Source organism: Bufo bufo, chromosome 1 (assembly GCF_905171765.1).
Source record: "Bufo bufo chromosome 1, aBufBuf1.1, whole genome shotgun sequence".
Classification (NCBI taxonomy): Eukaryota; Metazoa; Chordata; class Amphibia; order Anura; family Bufonidae; genus Bufo; species Bufo bufo.
This window is the reverse complement of record NC_053389.1, coordinates 166,050,980-166,075,424: the sequence shown is the minus strand read 5'-3', so window position 1 is coordinate 166,075,424 and position 24,445 is coordinate 166,050,980. Positions and strand designations below refer to the sequence as shown.

Genomic DNA, 24,445 nt, shown 5'->3' with positions numbered 1-24,445 from the left:
ACAAGGTAGAGAATTATCCTGAAGAACCATGCAGCTCGGAATGACCAGAAGGGATCAGAGACATCTAAGGGGTGCCTGCTTTTATTGCAGAGAATCTAACCACTGGGTAAGACAATGCCCTAAGACTCCTCTCTCCCGAAGATCATAACGACCGGACATCTTGAAGGTTAAGGTACTCCCAGACGTGGGTAATAAGAATATTAGTACCAGTGATTATTTATTTGGGTTCTTGTAATGGTTCTGGGAAGGCGTTTATTGACTCAGGGAATGCTTTTAATTTTATTGACCATAATTTTGCACTTTCCATTGGGGTACCCATGTTGTCTCTTCCTAACACTGTCCATATTATTGCCATTGACTCTACTCATTTGGTGGGCGGAACTGTGGAATTTTGTACTCCTGAAGTAACCTTGACTGTGGGGGCCCTTCATACTGAAATTGTTTCTTTTTTAATACTAAAAAATTTACCCGTGGAGGTAGTTTTGGGCATGCCTTGGCTCCAGATTCATAACCCATTCATTAACTGGTCCATGGGTGAATTAGAGAAATGGGGACTAAAATGTAATTCATACTGTCTACCTATTATTCAGGCTGGAATCACTACTTCCCCCATAGATCAGTGAATTCACTGATGTTTTTTCCATGTCTGATGCTAAGTTTCTTCCCCCTCATAGACCATACGATTGTACCATAGATCTTATTCTGGGATCCAAATAGCCTAAGGGTCGTATTTATCATTTGTCCAGTTCTGAACGACAATCTATGAGAGATTATTTGAAAGAAAGTTTGCAAAAAAGGTCATATTAGCCCCTCAGTTTCTCCTATAGGGGAAGGATTTTTCTTTTTTGAAAAAAAAAAGATGGGTGATTGAGACCTTGTATTGATTACAGAGAGTTAAACAAAATTACTATTAAAAATCCGTATTCTTTGCCGTTGATTCCTGACCTGTTCAATCAAGTTCTTGGTGCTCACTGGTTTCCCAAACTCATTTTCAGGGGGGCCTATAATCTAATTCGAATTAAGGAGGGGGATTAGTGGAAAACAGCCTTTAATACCCCTGAGGGCCATTATGAATATTTGGTGAAGCCATTTGGTCTAAGTAACACGGCGGTTTTCCCAAATTTTGTCAATGATATTTTTAGACAATTTATTGGGAAATTCATGATTGTTGATTTGGATGATATTTAGATTTTTTCACCTGACTGGAATTCTCACATTAACCATATTAGACAGGTACTGGAGGTTCTTCGGTAAAACCAACTATTAGCTAAAGGTGAAAAGTGTATATTTGGGGTACAGGAAATTTAGTTTTTGGTATATATTCTCACACCTCAATCCTTTAAGATGGATCCAGGGAAGGTGCGGGCTATTCTGGAATAGTGATGAGCGGAAGGGGTCATATTCGAATTTGCGATATTTCGAGAATATTTTGTAGAATATTTGCTGAATATTCGTGAATTCGAATATCCGTTATATTCTACGATTTTTTTACTCAAAAAATAGACAAGGTTATGATCGCGTAATATGCGAATGTTTGTAATGCGAATTTTCATAATGCGAATTTTTATCGCAAATTTTTCGATTGCCAAGCAAAAACATGATTCCTCCCTGCTTCTTGCTTGTGGGCCAATGAGTCATAGGACTATATCGAATATATTAGTTTTTTCAAATATTCGTAATATTCTAAAACAAGAATATATAGCAATATAGCGAATATTCGAAAAAAAAAACGAATATAGAGCAATTTAGCTAATATAGTGCTATAATCTTTTTTTTCAATAGTTGAAATTTTTTTCCACTCTGAACTTCAGATGAGAAAAAAATTACATTATACAAAGAAGATTATAGCACTATACTAGCAAAATTTCGCTATATTCGTTTTTTTTTTTTTTCGAATATTCGCTATATTGCTATGTCTTCTTGTTTTAGAATATTACGAATATTCGTTTTTTTGAATATTTGTAATATTCTAAAACAAGAATATATAGCAATGTAGCGAATATTCGGGGGGAAAAACGAATATAGAGCAATTTAGCTAATATAGTGCTATAGTCTTTTTTTCCAATAGTTGAAATTTTTTTCCAATCTGGACTTCAGATGAGAAAATAATTACAACTATTAGACAAAGAAGAATATATATTAGCTAAATTGCTCTATATTCGTTTTTTTTTTTTTCGAATATTCACTATATTGCTATATATTCTTGTTTTAGAATATTATGAATATTCGAAAAAACAAATATATTCGATATAGTGCTATATATTTGTTTTTTAGAATATTCATCATTTTTCCCATTTAAAGTTATGATTCCTCCCTGCTTCTTGCTTGTGGGCCAATGAGTCATTGGCCCACAAGCAAGAAGCAGGGAGGAATCATGTTTTTACTCGGCAATTGAAAAATTTGCGATAAAAATTTGCATTACGAAAATTCACATTACAAAAATTCACAAAAAAAAAATATCGAATATTCGAAATTACGAATATATATCACTATATTCTATATATTTGCGAATTTTCGAAGTACCTAGATTCGCGATAAAAATTTGCAATTCGAATATTCGTGATCAACACTATTCTGGAATGGGTAAGACCCTCCTCCCTTAAAGCATTACAACGCTTTTTGGGTTTTTCTAATTATCGAAAATTTATAAAAGAAAATTCTATGATAGCCAAACCTCTCACCGACCTTACCAGAAAGGGGGCGGATCTAGTGAATTGGTCACCGGAGGCCATAACAGCTTTCGAAACACTCAAGAGGTGTTTTGTTAATGACCCAATATTGGTGCAACCAGACCAAGAGAGGCCTTTTGTAGTTGAGGTTGATGCCTCCGAGGATGGGGTAGGAGCAGTACTCTCTCAGGGGTCATCAACTCTTACTAATCTGAGAACCTGTGCGTTCTTTTCTGGTAAGTTCTCTTCCACTGAGAGAAATTATTATATTGGAAACCGAGAGTTACTTGCTATTAATTGGGCCTTTGAAGAATGGCGTAATTTTTTGGAAGGGGCTCAACACCGTATTACTGTTCTTACAGATCATAAGAATCTATTATTTTTGGAATCTGCTAAACGTTTGAATCCCAGACAGGCTAGGTGGGCATTATTCTTTACACATTTTAACTTTTGTATTACTTTCAAGCCAGGAAGTAAAAATATCATTGTTTTTGTGCTTTTCAACCTCCTGATACTCCACCAGAACCTATATTACCAGCAGATGTCATTGTGGCTTCGGTCTCCTCTGACCTGATGACCGAAATAACTGCAGGATAACACATGGCTCCGATACAATCCCCTGCTGATAAATTATTTGTCCCCGGTCATTTACGTCTCCGACTGTTAGGTGAGTGCCATAATTCTGTGTTTAATGGACATCGGGTATTAATGCCACCAAAGAACTCGTCTCCAGGTTTTACTGGTGGCCCACTTTGTAAAGAGATGTCCACTCATATGTGTCCTCATGTGAGGTATTTGCCAGGTCCAAGATTCCTAGGTCCCGTCCAGTGGGTGTGTTGCGACGTTGCCCATCCAGAGTGGACCTTGGTCCCATATCTCCATGGAATTTATCACCAACCTACCGGTTTCTGAGGGTAAGTCAGTGGTATGGGTGGTTGTTGACAGATTTAGTAAGATGGTGCATTTTATTCCTCTATCAAAACTGCCCAATGCTAAGACCTTGGCCTCCCTGTTTGTAGATCATGTGGTACGCTTACACGGGATTCCAGAGAATGTGGTTTCAGATAGAGGCGTTCAATTCGTCTCAAGGTTTTGGAGGGCTTTTTGTCATAAGTTTAATATCTCTTTATCTTTTTCTTCGGCCTTTCACCCTGAAACCAACAGTCAAACTGAACGTTTGAATCAATCTCTAGAACAATATTTGAGGTGTTAAGTCTCCGACAACCAACATCTGTGGGTGGAATACTTGTCTGTGGCGGAATTCGCCATTAAAAATCAGGTGAATTCGTCTACTGGTATGTCGCCTTTCTTTTTTAATCTTGGTTTCCATCCGTGATTTAGTTCAGTTTCGCCGTCCTCCTCACAGGTTCCTGAAGCTGATGTAGAAGTTAAAGAACTGTGCACAGTCTGGGCCTAGGTTCAGTCAAACCTGAAAAAAGCTCAGGAGATTCAAAAAGTTAAGGCTGACAGGAGGCGCTCGCAAGGAGTGGATTTTGGGTTGGAAGATAAAGTGTGGTTGTCTACCAGGAATTTGTCTCTGAAGGTACCTTAAGTAAATTTGCACCGCGCTTTATTGGTCCGTATGAAATCATTGAAAACATTAACCCCGTGTCTTTTAAGTTACGGTTACCTGACTCCTTTCGTATCCATAATGTTTTCCATAAAGCATTACTCAAAAAGTATGTATCACCTGCATCCCCTACTCAGGAATCCCTGTGGAGATTGCTGGCCAACTAGAATTCGAAATTTCTAGAATCCTTGATGTGAGAAAGGTCCGGAATTCGTTGCAATATTTGGTTCACTGGAAGGGTTATGGTCCTGAGGAGAGGTCTTGGATACCAGTTAGCAAGATGCATGCTAAGAGGTTGGTAAAATTTCTTTATTTAGCTCATCCGGAGAAACCCACTCCAGTGATTATGTGTCTGGTGGCCCCTCGTAGAAGGGGTGGTACTGTCACAGGGAGACCCGGCGGCACGCTCTTCATTCGGAGCGAGGATGCGGTCGGCGTCCTTATCTCCATCGGGACCAGGGGGCGGGGAGGACTCGACCGCACACACCTCCTCAGCGTGGCCGGCATCCTCCATCCCCTAGATAACGAGCAGCAGGGGATCTGAGCGCCGATGTTAATTAATCGGCGCTCAACTGTGTTATGAGCAATCCGAGTCACGTGACGCTGGCCACATCTGGTGACTCACCTGTAGGGGTTATTTAAACAGGCAGCCTGCTCGCCACAGGTTGCCTGTGATTGGTCTTGCTACCCTCACCAGCATTTTGTATTGCGCCTTTCTGTGTGTGTTTTTGACCTCGACCTTGTGACCTCCCTGGAATTGTTGTGACCTCTTGGCTTCTGACTCCGGATTGTGTTTTGACCTCATTATTGTATTGCACTTATCCCTACCCTCTGTCGTGACACCCACCTTGTGGAAGTGGCTTCCCATGAGTCAAAGTCTGACTTTTTAACAAGCCTTGGAACTTGACAATGGAAAATAGCCAGGTCAAATTTCCACCCGTAGACAGCTGTTTTGAGGTGCTTGTCTCTCATGAGTATGGAGTAGGATTCTGGCTGGCTGCGTTTCATGCCCTTTGCTACATGAAACAGTGTGGTCAAAATGGAGTTTTGGCATGATTTTTCACAAAATTGCAGCAGAAACGTGATTTGGCAGCACCAAGAAAATAGAGCTGTATTTTAACTACATACATCAGATAACTCTATTGTGCCTGACATACAGATGACACATCCCAAAGATCACCAAAGCAAACAAAGCAGATCACCAAAGCAAACAAAGCAGAAAATGAACCAACATGGACCAAAACTGGTTGTCATAGGTGAATGTAGGGGGTTTACTAATCCTGCAGACAGTGTAAAAAGACAGTCTAAAGATTTATCACATTGGCTCATGTGGTATGATACATTTCGACATAACAACATTTTTATCTAACATTATAGCATCTGTTGACTTACTTTACACCAGAACTTTGGTGCACTATTTGCTTCCATTCCCTCCTATCAAGCTGGAAAACCAAAAGATGACAAGTATGGCACAGTGGAATATACTTTTTGCACATTTCTTTCAAAAATGGGTCAAAAACTTGGTGCAGTCCAAAAAGTTCTTCAAAACCATGACTTGCCATGAAATCTGAGTTTATTTAAGCACTTCAAACCTGCATAGAGTAGGTGGTGAATGATGTATTTCAGGCCTCAAACTGGACCTTTAGTCAAAATCTCTAAAACTTTATGCCACATTAGGTGCAAAATTTTGTTGCATTTTACAAGGTCTAAGTGCAATCACATTAGTAAATTAGCCCCACAAATGTTAAACGGGTTTTCTGAGATTCTGATATTGATGACCTATCCTCTGGTGGGGATCTGACTTCCGCCAACCCTGCCATTAGCTGTTTGAAAAGGCTGAGGCGCTGGAGTGAGTGCCGCTTCCTCTTCCTAGGCCAGTGATGTTACATTCACCGATGCAGCCTAGTCCCATTCATGAGATTGACCGTGGACTGCAATACCAAGCATGGTCACTAACCAATGGATGGTGCTATGCTTGGTTAGCTGTAGGAGGCGGTGCTGCCTCCTTAAACAGTTGGTCAATGTGAGTCCTGGGTGACGGAATAGCATAATCTCGGAAAACCCCTTTTAAAACCACTTTAAATGATTAGATCCTTTTAATAGCACTGTAATGTAAATGATCGACCGCTACTCTACTATACATATCAGGTTGCTAAATATAAGATATTTATGTTCAGGGATCTCCTTCGTAAGTGATAGAAAAACCAAGAGGAGAAATGCTGCGTGTCAATGATGACAGTGAGAACATATTGCCTTATCCCCACTGCAGGGAAGTGTCCTACACTCGACAGTTTAGGAGACGCTAGAAATCTGTTTACTTCTCTGAATCTCTTCTTCTGTGAATATAATTGGAAAATTATATTGGCAGTATTATGAATGTCTCAGTCCCGATGGAAGGCTGCCATGCATATGAGTGCCCCTTCTAGGCGCTGCCTCGGTATCTGCTTGTATACACCTGAAGTGTAATTGGAAACTGTTTTGCGCTCCTGCTTGAATGAAAGGAGCGGTGTAAATGCAAATTACTATTGTAATTTAAGGGACGAGATGACAAGCACCCTCCTTCAGTGAGTGAATAGTAGATGGAAGGAAATGACACAGAGATGACATAGGCCCTCGATGACTACAACAGAGGGGCATTAGTCCATATAATTATGTAAGCTGAACCGAGGAAACAAATGTATAATAACAATAAAAGAGCGATTCCTCAACTGAGCAGCAGGGGAATTGTCTTCTTAAATAATATGTGTGTGTAGAACATCCTAAGCTTTACATTGATGTCTGGTGATGATGTTTCCTCAAAGGACTGCCAATAAAAGCTACATTTTTAGTTTGTAAGAGGGATTCAGGATGATAAGGGGCTCTATACACGGAACAGGTTAAATATTTAAGCTAGACACAAAGAAGTGTAAGAAAAGAAGACAGTTGTGCGCTGTGTAGACATGACTGTATTTTAACATCAAATAGCCAGACCGTTGAGTCTGTACGTGGCGGGAATCTCTAAGCTGTAACTCATACAATCTAAGATGATAGAATTATTTATAAAGTTCATTCTGATATGAGGTGGGATTAGTCTAAGTCTCAGACCCACATTTCACCTGTAACCTACCACACATACATACCGGGTCTGCTTTCTCCATATGATTTGGTCAGATTAAGTCGAGAGTAACATCAGACTTGTTTGACTTTATATAGCCTAGTAACCAATCAGAAAAAATATTATTCACAACTAGATACAAATCTGTGATGTATTTACTAAAGAATACAAAAAAATCCAGTTAGTCACAGAGTTGTAGATAATTATTTTCACCATGCTAAGCAAAATCCAGCATATTGTGTCATTGTGAGATAATATAATACTGTAGGAAAAATGAAAACCCGTCCGAGGGGAACGAGTAGAGTGTAAGAATGATCCAAATCATCACATGTCTCAGAGACATATTGCTTTGGGCTCCTATGGAAGATTCATGATGGAACAGAAAAGTTAGGTTCTTCATGAGGAGAGATTACTTAATTAGTGCCCAGTTCATTGATGTAAAATGCACCAAATTTATCAAGGGGCACATCTCGGACTGTCTTAAAGGGATTACTATGGCTTTTTACAGACATGTTCACATAGCTGCTTACCTCATGTACACCTTCCTCAATATCTTTTTTCTTTAATTTGGACTCACCTCACCCGTTCTCACTCTAGTTTGTTTCCAACCTCTATGTACTACTTCCTGTTGCTGTATCCAACCAAACCCATGATGCACTTCTGCTTCACAACTCCAGCACCAGACCTAACACCCAGCTAGTTTATAGCTCCTCCCACCCATCTAGTTACATAGACACTCCCCTAACATTGACACACCCATGGACATAACATCACAGGAAATAAGAAAGAACTGCATGGACAGGGTCATGTGACCACAGCCCAGAATGGGAGATAGGAGAAATAAAGGTAAAAAAAATTACATTACAAAATTACTGCTACCTTCATAAATGAATATTTTATAGGATGTTGCTGGAAACTGGAGAAGTCCTCTAAAAATGAAATCTGTGTCTACTATGAGCAGGGGTAGATTTGCAGCATTTTCTGACGTTGGGGATGATGAGTGTGTTGCATAGTCATTGATCATTCCACTATGGGGCTATCTTTGGCAACCCCATAGAGCTGAATGGAGCAGAAGAAAACATGACTGCCCACTGTTCTATTTAAATGGGGTAATACAGGCCTCCATTCCAGTGACTGGCAGGGGTTCCAGCGATCAGACCCATGCCAATCTGACACTTATCCCTAACCTGTGGATAGGGAATAAGTTGTAATGGGACAATCCTTTTAAAAGGCTGAGATATGTATAAAGCAAATACTGCAAAACACAAAGAGGGAGATTTATTAAACTGGTGTAAAGTAGAACTGGCTTAGTTGCTCATAGCAACCAATCAGATTCTACCGTTTATTTTCCAAAGAAGCTTTGAAAAATGAAAGGTGGAATCTTATTGGTTGATATGTTCTACTTTACACCAGTTTGAAAAATCTCGCCCAAAGGATCCAGGATCCAAAGAATGTTCCCTGTAACTGAACTGGTTCTAGAACTGTATCAGTCATTGTGTGTGGCTTTATTTTACAACTAAATTTACACGAACAAACACATCAAATCAAGAGCATACATTTCACAGATGTCTATGTGCCCGCCATGGGTCCCATGGAAGGTGCTCCATTTAAAGGACTCCATGCGTTCATGAGGACCTTCTCTTTTACGAGGAAGAATAAACAAGCACTAGTTACTATGGTGTTATAAAGGTTTCCCAGGAGAGGGCCCTGAATAAGGTATAATATCAGTCATAATCCTAAAACATGTCCTACTTATAAGTAAGTAATAAATACAGGGAAATGGCAAACTGCAAGAGCTCAGTTGCATAGCCTTTACTGTAGAAACTTTATAATGGCGCTGTAAAGGGGTCAGCATAGAGTGAAGAGCGTCCTCATTTCATACAGACACGAACAAACATGTCTAACAGAGCTTTGATCAAAACTGCAGCAATGGACAGGCTGACATGTTTTTTCAGAGAACGACAAACAGAAGGAGATAGCTATTGCTCCGGGCTGGGTAAGAAGCCATTAGCAGCTATGGAGTATGTATCTGTATGCCCTCCCTATCCTATCTGCTGCAGCCTCATGGAGAAAAGAGAAGGCCTTCCCAGGGTAATTGGAGATCAGAGATATCCCATTATTCTCACAGTCCGATCACAATTTGGAGCCCTTTCAGTGCTGGCTGTCTGGCATTCTTTTAACTTGGACCCATGCAGAGAGAGGAGAGAATTCTGCCATATCTGTCTTTTATAAGTGCTGTGAGCTTCCATTGTGCGGGATACATAGAAATATGCTACACTTGATCTCGCCTCTTAAAAACACTGCATTGAAGAATGTGAAAGGAGAAAAGTGATTATATCAGATTTTTTTTTTTTTACGTAACTAAATGTTAATGATGTTTTCAAAAAGTTCAAAATGCGGAGTCTACAATGTATAGCTCTTGTTCAGTTCTATATCCCAGTTCTTCCACTTACAGTCTTTGCCCTTGACCAGTCGATGCCTAGTCAATCCATCATGATCAGGTAACACATTGCCTCCTCCATAAACATGTCATTCTTATGTCCAGTCTCTTTTGATGGTAGTAGTATTATTAGTGTCTTCTTTAATTAAACTTTTTCTCATAATTTTGCATGGCCTGATGTAAGGTCTTAAATGAATCACATGGGTTTGTCAGATCTGCGTCAGGTATATGGGCATATATTATTATTATTTTTTTTTTTTGGTTCAGTATAAAATAAGTCCAACACAATTAATTGTTCTGCAAGAAAATTTAGACTAGAACCTACAGAATCACAGGTGCATATCCATGAAGCAAACATAATTACAAAAAACAAGATGGCTGCACACCGTTATATATACAAACAATAGAGCTAAGAAATGGGGGTCATTCTAGATAAAGTGGTACAATACCGACTATAAATGAGTAATGGAAGCTCTTAGAGCTAAGAGCTTCCATTACTCATTTACAGTCGGTATTGTACCACTTTTATCTAGAATGACCCACATTTCTTAGCTCTATTGTTTGTATATATAATGGTGTGCAGCCATCTAGTTCTTTTTACAATCAATTGTTCTGTCATTTATTAAGAGACACAAATCACATTGAATGTGAACACAATCCACAAGACCGCCGAATTTTCTCCTTTACAATGGTCTTGCATATGTCTTTGAAGAGGTTTTCCGAGACTCTGAAATTAATGACCTATCCTGTGCCGAACTAATTCCTAGGCCAGTGATGTTACATTCATCGGTCATCTGGCCTAGGCACAGCTCAGTCCCATTCAAGTGAATGGCCTCAATAGAACAAAAAATGGGAAAAATTGGATGATACCAGTGTGAAACAGAGTACGTGAGAGTGCACATGGCTGCACACCTGATGTTGTGAAAAGTCACAACAACTATGCACGCATGGAAATAAATGAAGATATACCACCAAGGCTGTTGTCCAAGAAGGTAGCCATGACTGATGGAGGTCCTAGATTTTGGACCCTCAATAATCATTTTTCTCACCTGTCCTGTTGACAGGAGACAAATGTTGTTTGTGGGCCAACCCCCTTAAAGCATACCTCCAACTAAAACTGAAGCCTAGGTTTCACTCCAGATGCTGGTTGAGCAGGTTCAACAAGTCAAAAAATGGGTCCTCCATGGACATTAAATACACAACAACCCAATAAATTAGCAGATGTGTACTGCATTGTCTATCTTTGCCTTACTGTGGAATTTTGTTTGTACAACACTTGCTAACACAGAAAACCCAATAAGCCAGCATGCAGTCCATTTATAACCCAAAATTGCCAAAAAGTCAGCAATTTTAAGGAAAAAATTGAAAAGTAGAACATCAGGAGTCCATTGGGGAATATTTAGTCAGTACTGGGAAATAGTGTAAGATTAAACACATTGACATGTTTAAAGAACAATAGGTAAAGGGTTTCCAAAAGGAATGAAGCCCTCAAAAAAAGCAGTTTATTGAATTACCGGGATAGGATGAAAATGCAGAAAATCTTTCTGTCTCAGCCTTGATCCAATCTCCCATTTCCCAGGAGCCCACACAAGGTGAGCTATGGCCCCTTCAGTATATGAACACTACAAAAAACTCATAAAACACCTTTCACTCTATATATTAGGTTCATGGTGCCTCTGACTCTACATTATTACTTATCCCCTCAAGAGTCAAACTGTTTTCATGAGACCAGCAAGAATTAGGAGGCATCGATTCCTCTGGAACAGGAATGAGCGGGTCAAATTTTTAATGAAGTTTTGAATCTTGATGATCAAGGAAAAATTAAAGATAATGAGCAAAAATGTAATTTCTTATTTTTTATTTTTTTTGGAGTGAAGGCTTAATATCGAACAGAGGGAATAGTGCAGATGTCATCAAAATGTTATTAATATGGATATTCAGAGGTTTACTGAAATTCTGCTTCAGCTGGAGGGAGAATCTAAGCGCCATCTACAGAAATGTTGCCATCCAGCTAGAGGAAAGTGCCTGTCTCGAGACAGCATAGAGAGCATGTCACCTGCGGTGAAGAGAGAGAGTGTGAGCATTTATCTCTCCTCGTTCTAGCGATCGGTGGGGGGTCTATGATATGTCACTATGATATGTCAATAGGTTTTTTAAAGTACAGGTACAAATTATTTAACATGTACCAGATTTATCAAACATCATGCAACGTGATAAATTTGGTGCAAATTACAATGCTGACTGTAAAAATTCCCTTGTTAAATCTCCCCCATTGTATTTACCAATTTTGCCCCCACCCAACATATTTTGTAAATGTGACATTACCAACCACTGGACCATGGGTGACTGCATTAATTGGACATGGTGGGTGATGAAACATCTGATATCCTGGCTTAGTAAAAGATCATAGAAAAGTATACAAACATTACTTGTATGGGTACAGAGCCTCAAAGTAGCTTTTCTAATTGAAAAAAAAAGTCTTATAATTAAAAAGGATGTCTGGCTACAGATATTGATGACCTATCCTGAGGATAGGACATCAGTATGAGATTGGTGGGGGTTCGACACCCAGCACTCTCATCTATCAGGTGTTTCAGGCAGCCATGGTACCAGAAACTAAAAAGTATACAGATCTTTAAAGTGAATGGGAGCTGAGCTGCAGTACCCTGGAACAACCACTACAGATTACTTTCCATACACAGTATAGTTTTCGGCACCACGGCTGCCGTTAACAGCTGATAAGTGGGGTAGCGGGTGTCTGATCCCCACTCATCTGATATTTATGACCTATCTCAAGGAAATTAAGAAAATTAAAATACTTAAATATTACTTTATTATAAATATATTCCCGAATACCTTTCATTAGTTATAATGGCTCGTTTTGTCTAGGGAGCAATCATTAGGAGAAATAAAATGACTGCCGTCCTATTAGTACACACAAAACCTGTCCTAATCACACAGCAAGACAAGTTACTTCACAACACTGAGCTAAAGAGCTGCCTCATCCTCCTCTCTGCTCTGCATGTCAGGGATTATGATCCTGAATACAGCTGATAAGATCTTCAGCTGAATATCTGTAGGAATGGAGTTCATGAGGAGACATGAAGTACAGAGAGGATGGACAGGACAGACTGTGTTGATGGAGACTGCATACAAGTGTTGCTGCTTATCAGCCACATCCCCACCTCCTCACTGTACTTGTCTCCTCATGAAATCCATTCCTACAGAGAATCAGCTGAAGATCTTATTATCTGTATTCAGGATCATAATCCCTGACAAGCAGAGCAGAGAGGAGGATGAAGCAGCTCTTTAGCTCAATGTTGTGAAGTGACTTGTTCCATTGTGTGATTAGGACAGGTTTTGTGTGTACTAATTGGACGGCTGCCATTTTATTTCTTTTAATGATTTCTCCCCAGACAAAACAAGCCATTATAAATTGTGACAGGTATTTGGGAATATATTTATAATAAAAATATATTTAAGTATTTTAATTTTATTAATTTCCTGAGAACCCCTTTAAAGAATATCCTGCAATTTCATGCTAGAAAAAAATGCCGGACTATTAGAATTTTTAGATTATTGGATTAAGAAAGGATTTTTTTTTCACTTATCATCCCTTTATCATTAGGACTTATCAAAAAATGAGTATCAGACAGCGAAACTAGGTGAGGCCCTGCATTTTATCACACACATATATTAAAATTTGTGAATGAATGTGTATTTTCAATATTGCCGTATGAAATCATCCAGTGTGCCTTGATGGCTGCCTGAAAACATTTCTGCCATTTCATTTAACAAGACTGACTTTGATGAACAGTTAATTACACAAAATTATCCCTTGTAATAAATGTGCCTGAGCCAATTCAAGCGAGATTGAAAAAGTAGTAGAACTTTTCCTCCAACTCTAGATGAAGCTCTCTGGGAGTTGAATTTCTGTCCCAGCAGGTGGGCTCGGCCTAACAATGGCAGCCTGTTCTTTGCAGACGCTTTCGCCACTTCACATAGAATTAATGCTAAACCTTTCACTGGTTAAGTCATTCAGCCAAAAGAAGTTAATCAGCAGAGGATTTCACAGGTAGAGCAATGCAGGATAAGCGGCTGGTAATTAGGATTGGGAGGAAGCAGCCCATTCATCTCTATGCAGCAGGTATCACATATATCAGCTGGCGGTGGCTTCTACTCCCAGCTCTCTCTTTATTCTTAGGACCATGGATAGCACCAGGAGAGGAGCAGATGCAAACACAATAGCTAACCAAGTAATGATTTTTATAAAAAATCTCCATTTTTTTTTTAACTGAATTTCTAGGAAGGTCAGGGGGGATAGGGATGACAGTGCTTCCTTTGGTGTGTTATGCAGACAAATTGGTTAGGTGCTAGGCACATTGAATTTAGTCTATATGTCCGGAATATTCAGTGATGTATACATCAGACACATGTCTCTCTATAGACAGTAGTGGACTGACCATAGACCCTATGTGGAAATCTCCCAGTAGGCCGATGCTCAGGGGGCCACCTGAGCCCTCCTTATGGACACCAGCCGGGTACATCATGAACTGATTGATGCTAGATGCATCAGGTACTTATACACCTGGTCAGCGGCCACAGGTTCCCTCCTGAATTCAACTGTATCACCATCCTCAGGGCAGTGATACAGCTGAATACTGCAGCAGCCTTATTTTGTGCTCCACGGTGGTATTTGGATCTGCGGGGGCGGTATTTTGAATCCTGCCTACTTCAGTCGTCTCTGCCTACTTGTGTTGCCCTGTCTTCTGTCAATCTGGAGCCACCTACAACATGGGGCCACTTTTTAAAATTTCTTTCCAGGGCCACTGTAAGTTCCATGGCCAGCCCTGTGTATAGACATACCGTGTGATACTTCAGCCACTGGCTACAGTACAAAATGGCCACATACTATAGGGAATACTTGATTGTAACTCAGGCAAGTACCTTCTGGACCCATGTACAACATGGGGCCACTTTTTAACATTTTTTTCCAGGGCCACTGTAAGTTCCATGGCCGGCCCTGTGTATAGACATACCGTGCAGTGTTCCCTCTAAGCTGCGCGGGTGGGCGGCCGCGCAGCAATTATTGTGGCCCCGCTCACAATTTTATAATGCCCGCTCTCTAAGCCTACAGCGCGCCGCTAAGTTCGCTAACGCTGCTTGCAAAATGCCAGCACTTGTCGTCAGACTCATCTCATCCTTTACCCCTTTTCCAACTATAGGCACAGACCAATAATCGAATATCTACATGAATGAAACCCAGAAAATCTCCTTACATCCGCATGAATAAAGCCCAAGAAGCATCTTTTCCTCGCACAGTTCAAGCAACATATGGAATTCACTTTGGCAATAGACCAAACCGTGAACCTTGCTTTAATAGGGAAAATCATAATGATGCTGACTCATTGCACAACTCAACAAAATTCTGGGAACAAAGCGTAGCACAGCAAGCTGTGCTGTTTCTAAGTTAGGTCGAGATGAGACAACCCATTTAATCCTAGAGTCCTATTACATGGACTGACGCTGGACCAGTAATAAGCGGTGATCAACGATATACAAGTCGACCAGTGCTCATTCAAAGTACCTTCATACGGCCCCATGCAAAGTTAAAGGGAGACAACCCATTCAACCTTTATAGAGTAATCGATGTGCGGCTCATTCATACATACTCCGTGTTACTCTGCAAGTGTTATCCGAACCTGTAAGTTTATTTGACGATTTAGTAGGAGGCCATGTGCTGCCTTTTTGTGATTCTGATGGGGGACCGGGTCCCTAGCCAAGCTCTGCACTGGAGTCCAACTGTAGCAAGAAACAGGCATGTGAAATGCACCTGCATATAAAAGGATGCTATCTATTTGTTTCTCTCCATTGTGCGATATCCCCAAACACTAGAAAGCCAAGTCTGTCCGCATTCCCAATAAATGGTTTGTTACATCTTTTCTTCCAGCCTCAGCATATCCTCTCTTCCACAGTTCCTCCCCAGTATCAGTCCGCTGCATTCTTACAGGTTTTAATTGTATTGCAGGCGACAACATGGAAGATATTAATCAGGCTATGAGAATTAATATAATAAATAGACTATTAAGTTAGACAATTTTTCAGCTCCGCTAGTGAATGAGGCTATTGTTCGCATGCTTCATTACCTAACTCAGCTACACTGGGAAAAGCGATGCTGGTCCCCCACTAATTAGGTGATAAATGTCTTCGCACAATAGCAGCGGAGCCCACCTGATTCCTGAAAACCAGCTCTGCGCCCAATGTGGCCCCCACAACATAAATAGCTGGGTGAATATGCGAATAGAGCACAATTAGCAGCACTTGATATTTATTGTATCTTGGAGGTCAGCGCGCAGTCCTGACACCAGTGACGGCGACAGAACGGTGGCTGCACCTCATGAATTTCCACAGCTAATGATATTTCAGTTGATTTCTAAAATCCACTTCAACGGCAGGGCAGGGAGACATTACTCTTCATAATGCACAACCTGCAGCAGAAGCTTCTCATTTCTTATGCCTTTGGTGCAGGTTAAGAAATCCAACTAAGAAGACTTTAATGATTAGTAGGCCACCACTAATGCAGCCTGCCCACCAAATCTAATGAAGTGGAAACACTACTGGAGAATATCAGTGTGGTAGATCTATCGGTGAGCCATACTACATATAATACTGAATCTTACATTACCATGGTAGCATGCATGGTCAGCATAATGCCATTTATGCAGGAATCAAGAAGTAGCCAACAGCAACCCTAAGTCGTGTCTGAGGATTTCTGAAAAATATACAGCATTGTACAAAGGTCATTCGGGTTAGAACAAGATTTGGAAATTCTCCTGTAAGACTGTCCAGAATTTATAGTTTCACATGTTCTTGTAAAGTTGAGTAACATCTATTGTTGTATGATGTTCCCTGAAAGGGAAAGCTAAGGCAGATCCCATATAGACCTCACTTAGCATAAGGTTATCGATATACATGGCAATATAGATACCAGGCATCTCCAAAGGGTGGTTGACAGCACGTGTCTGTGATCTATTGAAGTCTTTTACCAGAGGTCCTTACAATATATTCAAGAAGTGGAGACAGCACTCAGGAGTGTACTGCTTCCTTATTATTAGACTCCCTACCAAACTGAAAGCCAGGAGCATTGCTTTGGGCATTATCATCATTCTTATTCAAGCTGTTGCAGGGCGAAAAACATCAGCCATCGCCCTTGTTGCTTCTGTCTTTTAATTTGGTGGTATGTCTAACAAAGGACCAATAAGTGCATAACTATACCCAACGTTGGACTCAGGGGTGGATTGGCCATAGACCCTACAGGAAAATTTCCTGGCCGGCCAATGCCCAGTGGGCCACTCAAGCCATCTTGATGGCCGCAGGCCAGATACATAATGATCTGATGCTCAACAGCCGCAGGTGCCCTCCTGAACTCAACTGCATTACTGTCCTCATGATGGTGATAAGGTTAAAAACTGTGATGAGGGCCGCAGTATTTTGTGCTGTCCTGCGGTATTTGGTTCTGCTGTGGCGGTATTCTGCGCTGCACTACAGTATTGCAGGCCCCGCCTACTTCAGTTAACCCTGCCTACTTGTTTTGGCCTGTCTTCTGACAGTTTAAACCCACCTACTACATGGGGCCACTTTTAGTTTTTTTTCCAGGGCCTCTTTAACTTCCCAATCTGCATCTGGTTGGACTGGGGTTCCTTGGCCCCACCAGAGGAAATCTAATAGGTTTTGAATCATATAAATAGACCTTTGGGGCCCAGTATTGTATCAGAGCCTGGGCCCACTGGAGGATCCTCTGGTGGGCCAGTCCAACCCTGACTATATTCCGAGTGCTGTCTCCACTTCTTAACTATAATATACAGTAGATACATGAATTTGGCTGACAAGCATACAGTCAATTTTATTACGTATCAGCATTCTTTTAAAGGGGTTATCCGAGACTAAAAATGTCCCCTATATGCCGGGCCCCTGACACTGAATATACTTACCTGGCTCCCCGCTCCCTGTGCCGCTCCTGGTCCACGCATCGCCGCTGCTGCTTTTCCCCGTGTGCGGATGAAAACAGGGCGGCACAGGGAGCGGGAGCCAGGTAAGTATATTCAGTGTGAGGGGCCCAGTCATATGGGGGACATTTTTTTAGTCTCGGCTAACCCCTTTAAGGGTGATCATAAACTAGAGCTTATAACATGAGCAATGTTCAATGGGATCTCACCAGCCATATCTTTATCTGATAGTTCTGTATCCCATAACTATCTGGCATCCACCAATGTGAATTAGAGACCCTTTTCCACTAACTATAACTTACTTCACTTAATATTATTATTATTATTATTATTATTAGAGGGTACTGGATGTACTTATTACACTACAGCTTATCATATGTATTTCATTACATTTTCAGTTTTGCCTCCTGTTCAAAGACAATGATAAAGAGAGGAAGTGAATGGGAGCTGAGCTGTAGTACATCAGCATGGCCACTACACAGAGGATGGAGCTTTCCACTTCCAGCTCCGCCTACTGTGTGGTGTCCAGTGCCAACCGAAAAAAAAACATCTGACTGGTAGGGTAGCATGTGTCAGACTGATATCCTGAGTATACCGCAGGTCATCAATATCGAGGCAATGCAAAACTCCTTTAATGTTATATTCTTGTTATGGTGCCACATGGCGTTCTGTTCTTTTGCTTCCTTACCAGAACATCCACCTGACGTGTCCAGTGCTGGTGGTCACACATGCTCAGTAGTCAGTCTCTTACATATGGGCAGCAGAATGATTTTTGCTACTCTGCAGTCCAGCCAATAAGAATCAGCTCTCTATAACCAACTCAACAGCCCCGGATCATCACTAGAACACCAGGGGGCGCCATAACAAGTATGTAACAGAAATATGTATACTGTATATTCAATAGAGATAGCAGCATCAGTTTTAAAAGGATTGTGCAAGAATCTTTTTTTTTGTAAGCTCCCATCTCCGCCATTATGCCGGAAGTACAAAGGGAAGATGACTTACCTGCCTTCCAATGCCAGCTCCTCACTCCTTCTCCAGCAGGCCTGTGATGTTCCCGCTGGGCTCCAGCGATGTAAGCATCCGGTGTGACATTGCCGCAGCCAATCAGTGGTGGTGTCTGGCTCCCCTTGCGTCATGTGATCATATGTCATGATGTGAAGGGGAGCCAGACACCTCCACAGCCAGTGATTGGCTGCAGCAATGTAAAACCGGATGTTGACATCGATGGAGCCCCCCATTGTTGCCCAACCCCTTTAAATGATTCCAACTAAAAACGTGCTGTGTTTCACCTGATCTAACAGAGCTAATCAATATTAATTGTGGGGGAACCCTTTAAACTCCTTAGGCCCCTTGCAGATGAGCGTGAGCGGATTAGGTCCGGATGCGTTGCGGATGCGTTCAGTGAAAACTGTGCGATTTCGCAAACAAGTCCATTCAGTTTTGTTTGCGATCGCATTCAGTTGTTCAGTTTTTATCGCGCGGGTGCAAATCGATTTAATGCGTTTTACACGCGCGTGATAAAAACGGAATGTTTACAAACAACAACTCTTAGCAACCATCAGTGAATAACGCATCACGTCCGCACTTGCTTGCGGATGCGATGCGATTTTCACGCAGCCCCATTCACTTCTATGGGGCCAGCGTTGCGTGAAAATCACAGAATATAGAACATGCTGCGATTTTCACGCAACGCAAGTGATGCGTGAAAACCAACTCTCATGTACACAGACCCATTGAAATGAATGGGTCTGGATTCCGTGCGGGTGCAATGCGTTCGCATCACGCATTGCACCCGCGAGGAATACTAGCTCGTGTGAAAGGGGCGTTAGGTTTACCTGCAGCCATGTGTGGATAACACCCAGTGATATAATAATCACAGCTCTGCTACATCGGCATTATGCACAGTAGCACTGCACAGGGCCGCACTTTTCTGCGCAGTAAATATATATTTTGTGTCACACAATTAGTGCGGATTTCTGGGTACGTAAATAGTTTCTGTATCTGTCATGCTTCCAGCAGTAGAAGGACTTGGGCTGACACATTCACCAATTATTGCAGAGTACAGACAGTACGAGCGTTTTTTATCTTGGCACTTCACTTTGTAGGGTACACTCATCACACATAGGAGGGAACAGTCACTAATACATTCTGTCTGACTATGCAACACATGAGTATGGCAGAATTCTTACCAGACCCGCATCTATGGTTTCTTCATGACAGTAGCGGATGCTGACTGAACCCCTTAAAGGAGACCCGCACTTATCTCCAGAACGGGGCTCTGAAAGTGAAGGAGAAGCACTGTGTATTCTCCATTCATTTCTATGGGAGTTTCTAATTTAGCCGCGTGTGTGGGACTATTATTGGAGGTCTCATACAAATGAATGAAGAACATACCGCGTAAGCGCAGCGACCACTCTGTGGGACTGCGACAGATAGCCAAGCCAGCTCTCTGCTATTTTTGGCAGTCCCATAGAAATTTAAGTACAGCCGTGCATGCATTGCTGCTCTCTGCTCACTTTGAGTGTCCTCTTCTGGAGATATCTGACATTGGTGGCATATCCTATCAATATACCACCATTGTCTAAAATGATACACGGGGCCAGATTTATCATGACTCTGACAGCTCACTCCACTTTCACATATGGCTAAAGTCAGTTTTAGGCAAGTCAGATTTATGATCGGCCCTTTTAGACTGTAATAAATGTGGTTTGACGGTAGTAAGCAGCTTTACAAAAGTCGCACGTATTTACAAAAAAGTTGCACGTCTTTACAACAAAGTTGCATGTTCTATTAAAAAGTCTCATAAGATTAGCATGGTCCACATTGGAGTGAAATTGCGCATTTTTTTTGCGACTTTTTTGGGCCAGATTTATCATTAGCTCAAGTCAGAATAATGGAGTGAAAAAGTCGCAGATTTTTGCGCAATCGCTAAAACTGCGAAAAAATTTGCGACTTTTTTCTGCTCTGCACTATGCTCGCCAGTTTTCTGAAAGTGGGCGTGTTTTCTTATGTAAATCAATCTCTAGACAGATTTACTATTGTGACTATTTAAAAAGTCGCAAAAAAAATGCGCAATTTCACTCCAGTGAGGACCATGCTTATCTTATGAGACTTTTTAATAGAACATGCGTCTTTTTTGTAAAGATGTGCGATTTTTGTAAAGCTGCTTACTGACGGATAAACTGCTACCGTCAAACCACATTTATTATAGTCTTAAAGGGCCGATCATAAATCTGACTTGGCTAAAACAGATTTTAGCCATATCTGAAAGTGGAGTGAGCTGTCAGAGTAATGATAAATCTGGCCCATTGTCTTAAAAAGGTTGTGTCACTTCAGCAAATGGGAAAATGTATCCAGCCAGCAAAGGAAGCAATATGGATAATAACAATACATTAGTAAGTGCCTTGTATTAACTTTCTCTACATCAGGCATCCTCAAACTGCGGCCCTGTAAGGCCTCTTTCACACGGGCGTTGCGGAAAAATGTCCGGGTGCGTTGCGGGAACACCCGCGATTTTTCCGCGCGAGTGCAAAACCTTGTAATGCGTTTTGCACTCGCGTGAGAAAAATCGCGCGTGTTTGGTACCCAAACCCGAACTTCTTCACAGAAGTTCGGGCTTGGGATCGGTGTTCTGTAAATAGTATTATTTTCCCTTATAACATGGTTATAAGGGAAAATAATAGCATTCTGAATACAGAATGCTAAGTAAAACAGGGCTGGAGGGGTTAAAAAAAAAAAAAAAGTCATTTAACTCACCTTTATCCACTTGCTCGCGTAGCCGGCATCTCCGTCTGACTCTTTTACTGTCTAGGACCTGTGGAGAGCATTAACTATAGTTTAAGGACCTGGGATGACGTCACTCTGGTTATCACATGGTACGTCACATGATCTTTTACCATGGTGAGTTTGAGGATGGAGCAGTTTGAGGATGCCTGCTCTACATGATAAATGCCATATGCTAAAGGGACACAACCCCTTTACGTCAGATAAATTGATGCTGGGAAAATAAAAAATATACCAGCTATGTTGGTAGATTTAACATGATAAGCAAAATGGGTGTTTGAGAAAGACGTTAAAGGGGTTTTCCAATATTTTAATACTGATGAGCTATCCGCAGAATCGGTCATCAGTATCTGATCGTGGAGGTTCGACACCTGGGACCCCCGCCGATCAGCTATTTTGAGAAGGCACCTGTGCCCCTGTGAGCACTGCAGCCTTCTTGCAGCTTACCAAGCACAATGCCATATATTGTATTAAGCCTGTGCTTGGTATTGCACTCAGCCCCATTAACTTCTATGGGGCTGAGCTGCTCCTAGGCCACGTGACCGATGAATGTGATGTCACTGACCTAGGAAAAGCAGCGAGAAAGTTGCCGCACTCACCGGAGCACCGATGCCTTCTCAAACATCTCTTCGGCAGGTGTCCCAGGTGTTGGGGCCCCCACCGATCACATACTGATGACCTATCCTGAGCATAGGTCATCAGAAAAAAAAAATTAACCGTCCTTGATTAAAAAGCTAATAAATGACAAATGCCAAAGACTGAGAACAAAAAGAGCAACGTTTCGGCAAACTAGCCTTTGTCAAGGAATAAATCACAAAGAATGGACGTGCTGTCTCCGCTCTTTTTGTTCTCTGACGGATGTTTCCAGTAAGTTGGGGGAACCTTACCACTTCCCCTGGAGACGTGCACCCACCACTACCTGAACCTAGGTGTGCTGAACACCCTCTTCCTCTTGAAACGCCAAAGACTGACATCATCATCAAGAAGTTTCTATGAATGGCCTGTAGTATATGGTTGTCAGAGACGCACAAACCGGTGTACCATCCTGCTGAGTCCCTGAGAACGGCAGACGCTTATCTCCCGTCTTTTATCTCTGCTTTATCTCACCTCTTGGGCATATTATGCTGTCTCCTCAGAAGCTTAATGTCAGACCTGTGAGGTATATTCTCTCAATGTGTGGTGCTGGATCAGCTAAATATAGGTCTCATGTTGGCTTAGTAAAGGTTATCTCAACTTGCAAGAAATATCCAAAGAATAAAGAGAAATAGTAGATAGCACACAACGTATCAGTGGGTAAAATGCATGACAGGCGGGCCGAGTCTTCTCTGCACAAGAGGTTACTATGAAGAATGGGGAAATTGCTGGGATGCGGCCACTTTACCGAGCAAGCAAACAATAATGGGGAAGGTTTATTAAGCTGAATTCTGGAAGAATATGTGCAAAAAAATTCATGTTCCTAATATCCCATTATTATATGATTTGGACACTTTTGGGTTTCAGTTGACGTAGGAGTGGTGTGGTATGGAAGGGTGGGGCTTAAGATGCACCAACAAATTTTGTACAGTAAGTCAACCAATAGACAAAAGCGGTTTAAAGATGCACCAAATGTATTATCTAGCCTGAGCCACCGTGATAAATCTGCCACACAGGGGCGTAGCTAAAGGCTCATGGACCCTGGTGCAAGAGTTCAGCTTGGGCCCCCATCCCTCATTGCTTTGTGGCCAGGGGCAGGGAAGCACATAGCCTTCATGCTGCCTGAGGCAAAAATTGAAACGATGCCCCATGCCAAATACTTCCCTCCAGCCAGAGGTGTAACTTGACCTGCATGCACTTTCTATAATATTGCTGTCTTCTTATATGGCACAAGGGCCTTTGGGCCACCTCAGGCTCCTGGGCCAGTAGAGACTGCTACCTCTTCATCCCCTATAGCTACGCCCCTGCTGGCACAGACTGTCTATTCTCACTTTATACTCTTTACTTATTAGATAGGATTAGTATACCTGCCACAATCTGTCTATATCCAGCAACAAAACAGCTCGCTTCTTTCTTCCGAAAATCCAAAGTTAGACGCATGTTCCACGTGCCATAAGAAAGTTACTGTGGGCAATTCACCCTAGACATACACAGGTTATCTATGGTGGGGTCTCTACATACAAGCACATAGTTGTATGTGGGGCAGATTGGCCATAGACCTTACAGGGAAATTTCCCGGTGGGCCAATGCCCAGAGGGCCACCTGGGCCCTTCTAATGGACGACCAGTGGAAGTTTTGGGGGATGTATTTTGCGCTGTGGGCAGTATTTTGTGATGGACTGTGGTATTTGGCTCTGTTGGGGTGATATATTGTGCCATAATATGGTATTGTTGGCCCTGCCTTCCATCAGTTTGGACCCGACTACAAAACGGGGCCATTTTAGTATTTTTTCCAGGGCCACTTTAAGTTTCCAGTCCTCCCCTGGTTGTATGGCTGATAATACCTATATTCCAACAAAAACATTGATGTTAAAACAAAGTTCATCTAAAGGTGCAGTAAACCTCTTATTACAAACCTTTTCAGCCTTTAAAGAGGTATTCCAGCTTTCAATACTGATGGCATATTCTCAGTAGCAGTGTAGGGTCATTACAGTTATAATGACCACGTATCACCGCTACTATGTAGACCAGGGGTGCACAACCTCTTGTTGTCTGAGGAACACATTGCCAGGCTGGTTCAAGGGCTGCAAAAATCTTAAAGGGTATTGCCATCTAAGGCATTTTTAATGGTGTATCAAATGTCAGCATGCAAGTTTTGCTATCTGGATTGCCACCTATTGGCAAAAGAACACCGATCTGAAGTCCTTATCTGCAGTGCTACTCATGTAGTACTGCATATCATACTCCA

The 24,445-nt window shown here is 41.6% G+C and overlaps 1 protein-coding gene and 1 long non-coding RNA gene across 3 annotated transcripts in view; one reads left to right on the top strand and one right to left on the bottom strand.

The window, feature by feature from the left end:
• Positions 1–24,445, bottom strand: part of LOC121000945 — a 677,653-nt gene that overhangs the window by 100,931 nt on the left and 552,277 nt on the right. The window contains exon 4 of the long non-coding RNA XR_005778937.1: positions 17,761–17,768. This is a non-coding gene — a long non-coding RNA (uncharacterized LOC121000945). The remainder of the gene's footprint in view (positions 1–17,760; positions 17,769–24,445) is intronic.
• KIRREL3 (kirre like nephrin family adhesion molecule 3) overlaps positions 1–24,445 on the top strand; it is an 886,110-nt gene that overhangs the window by 385,960 nt on the left and 475,705 nt on the right. The gene's annotated exons all lie outside the window — the stretch shown is intronic.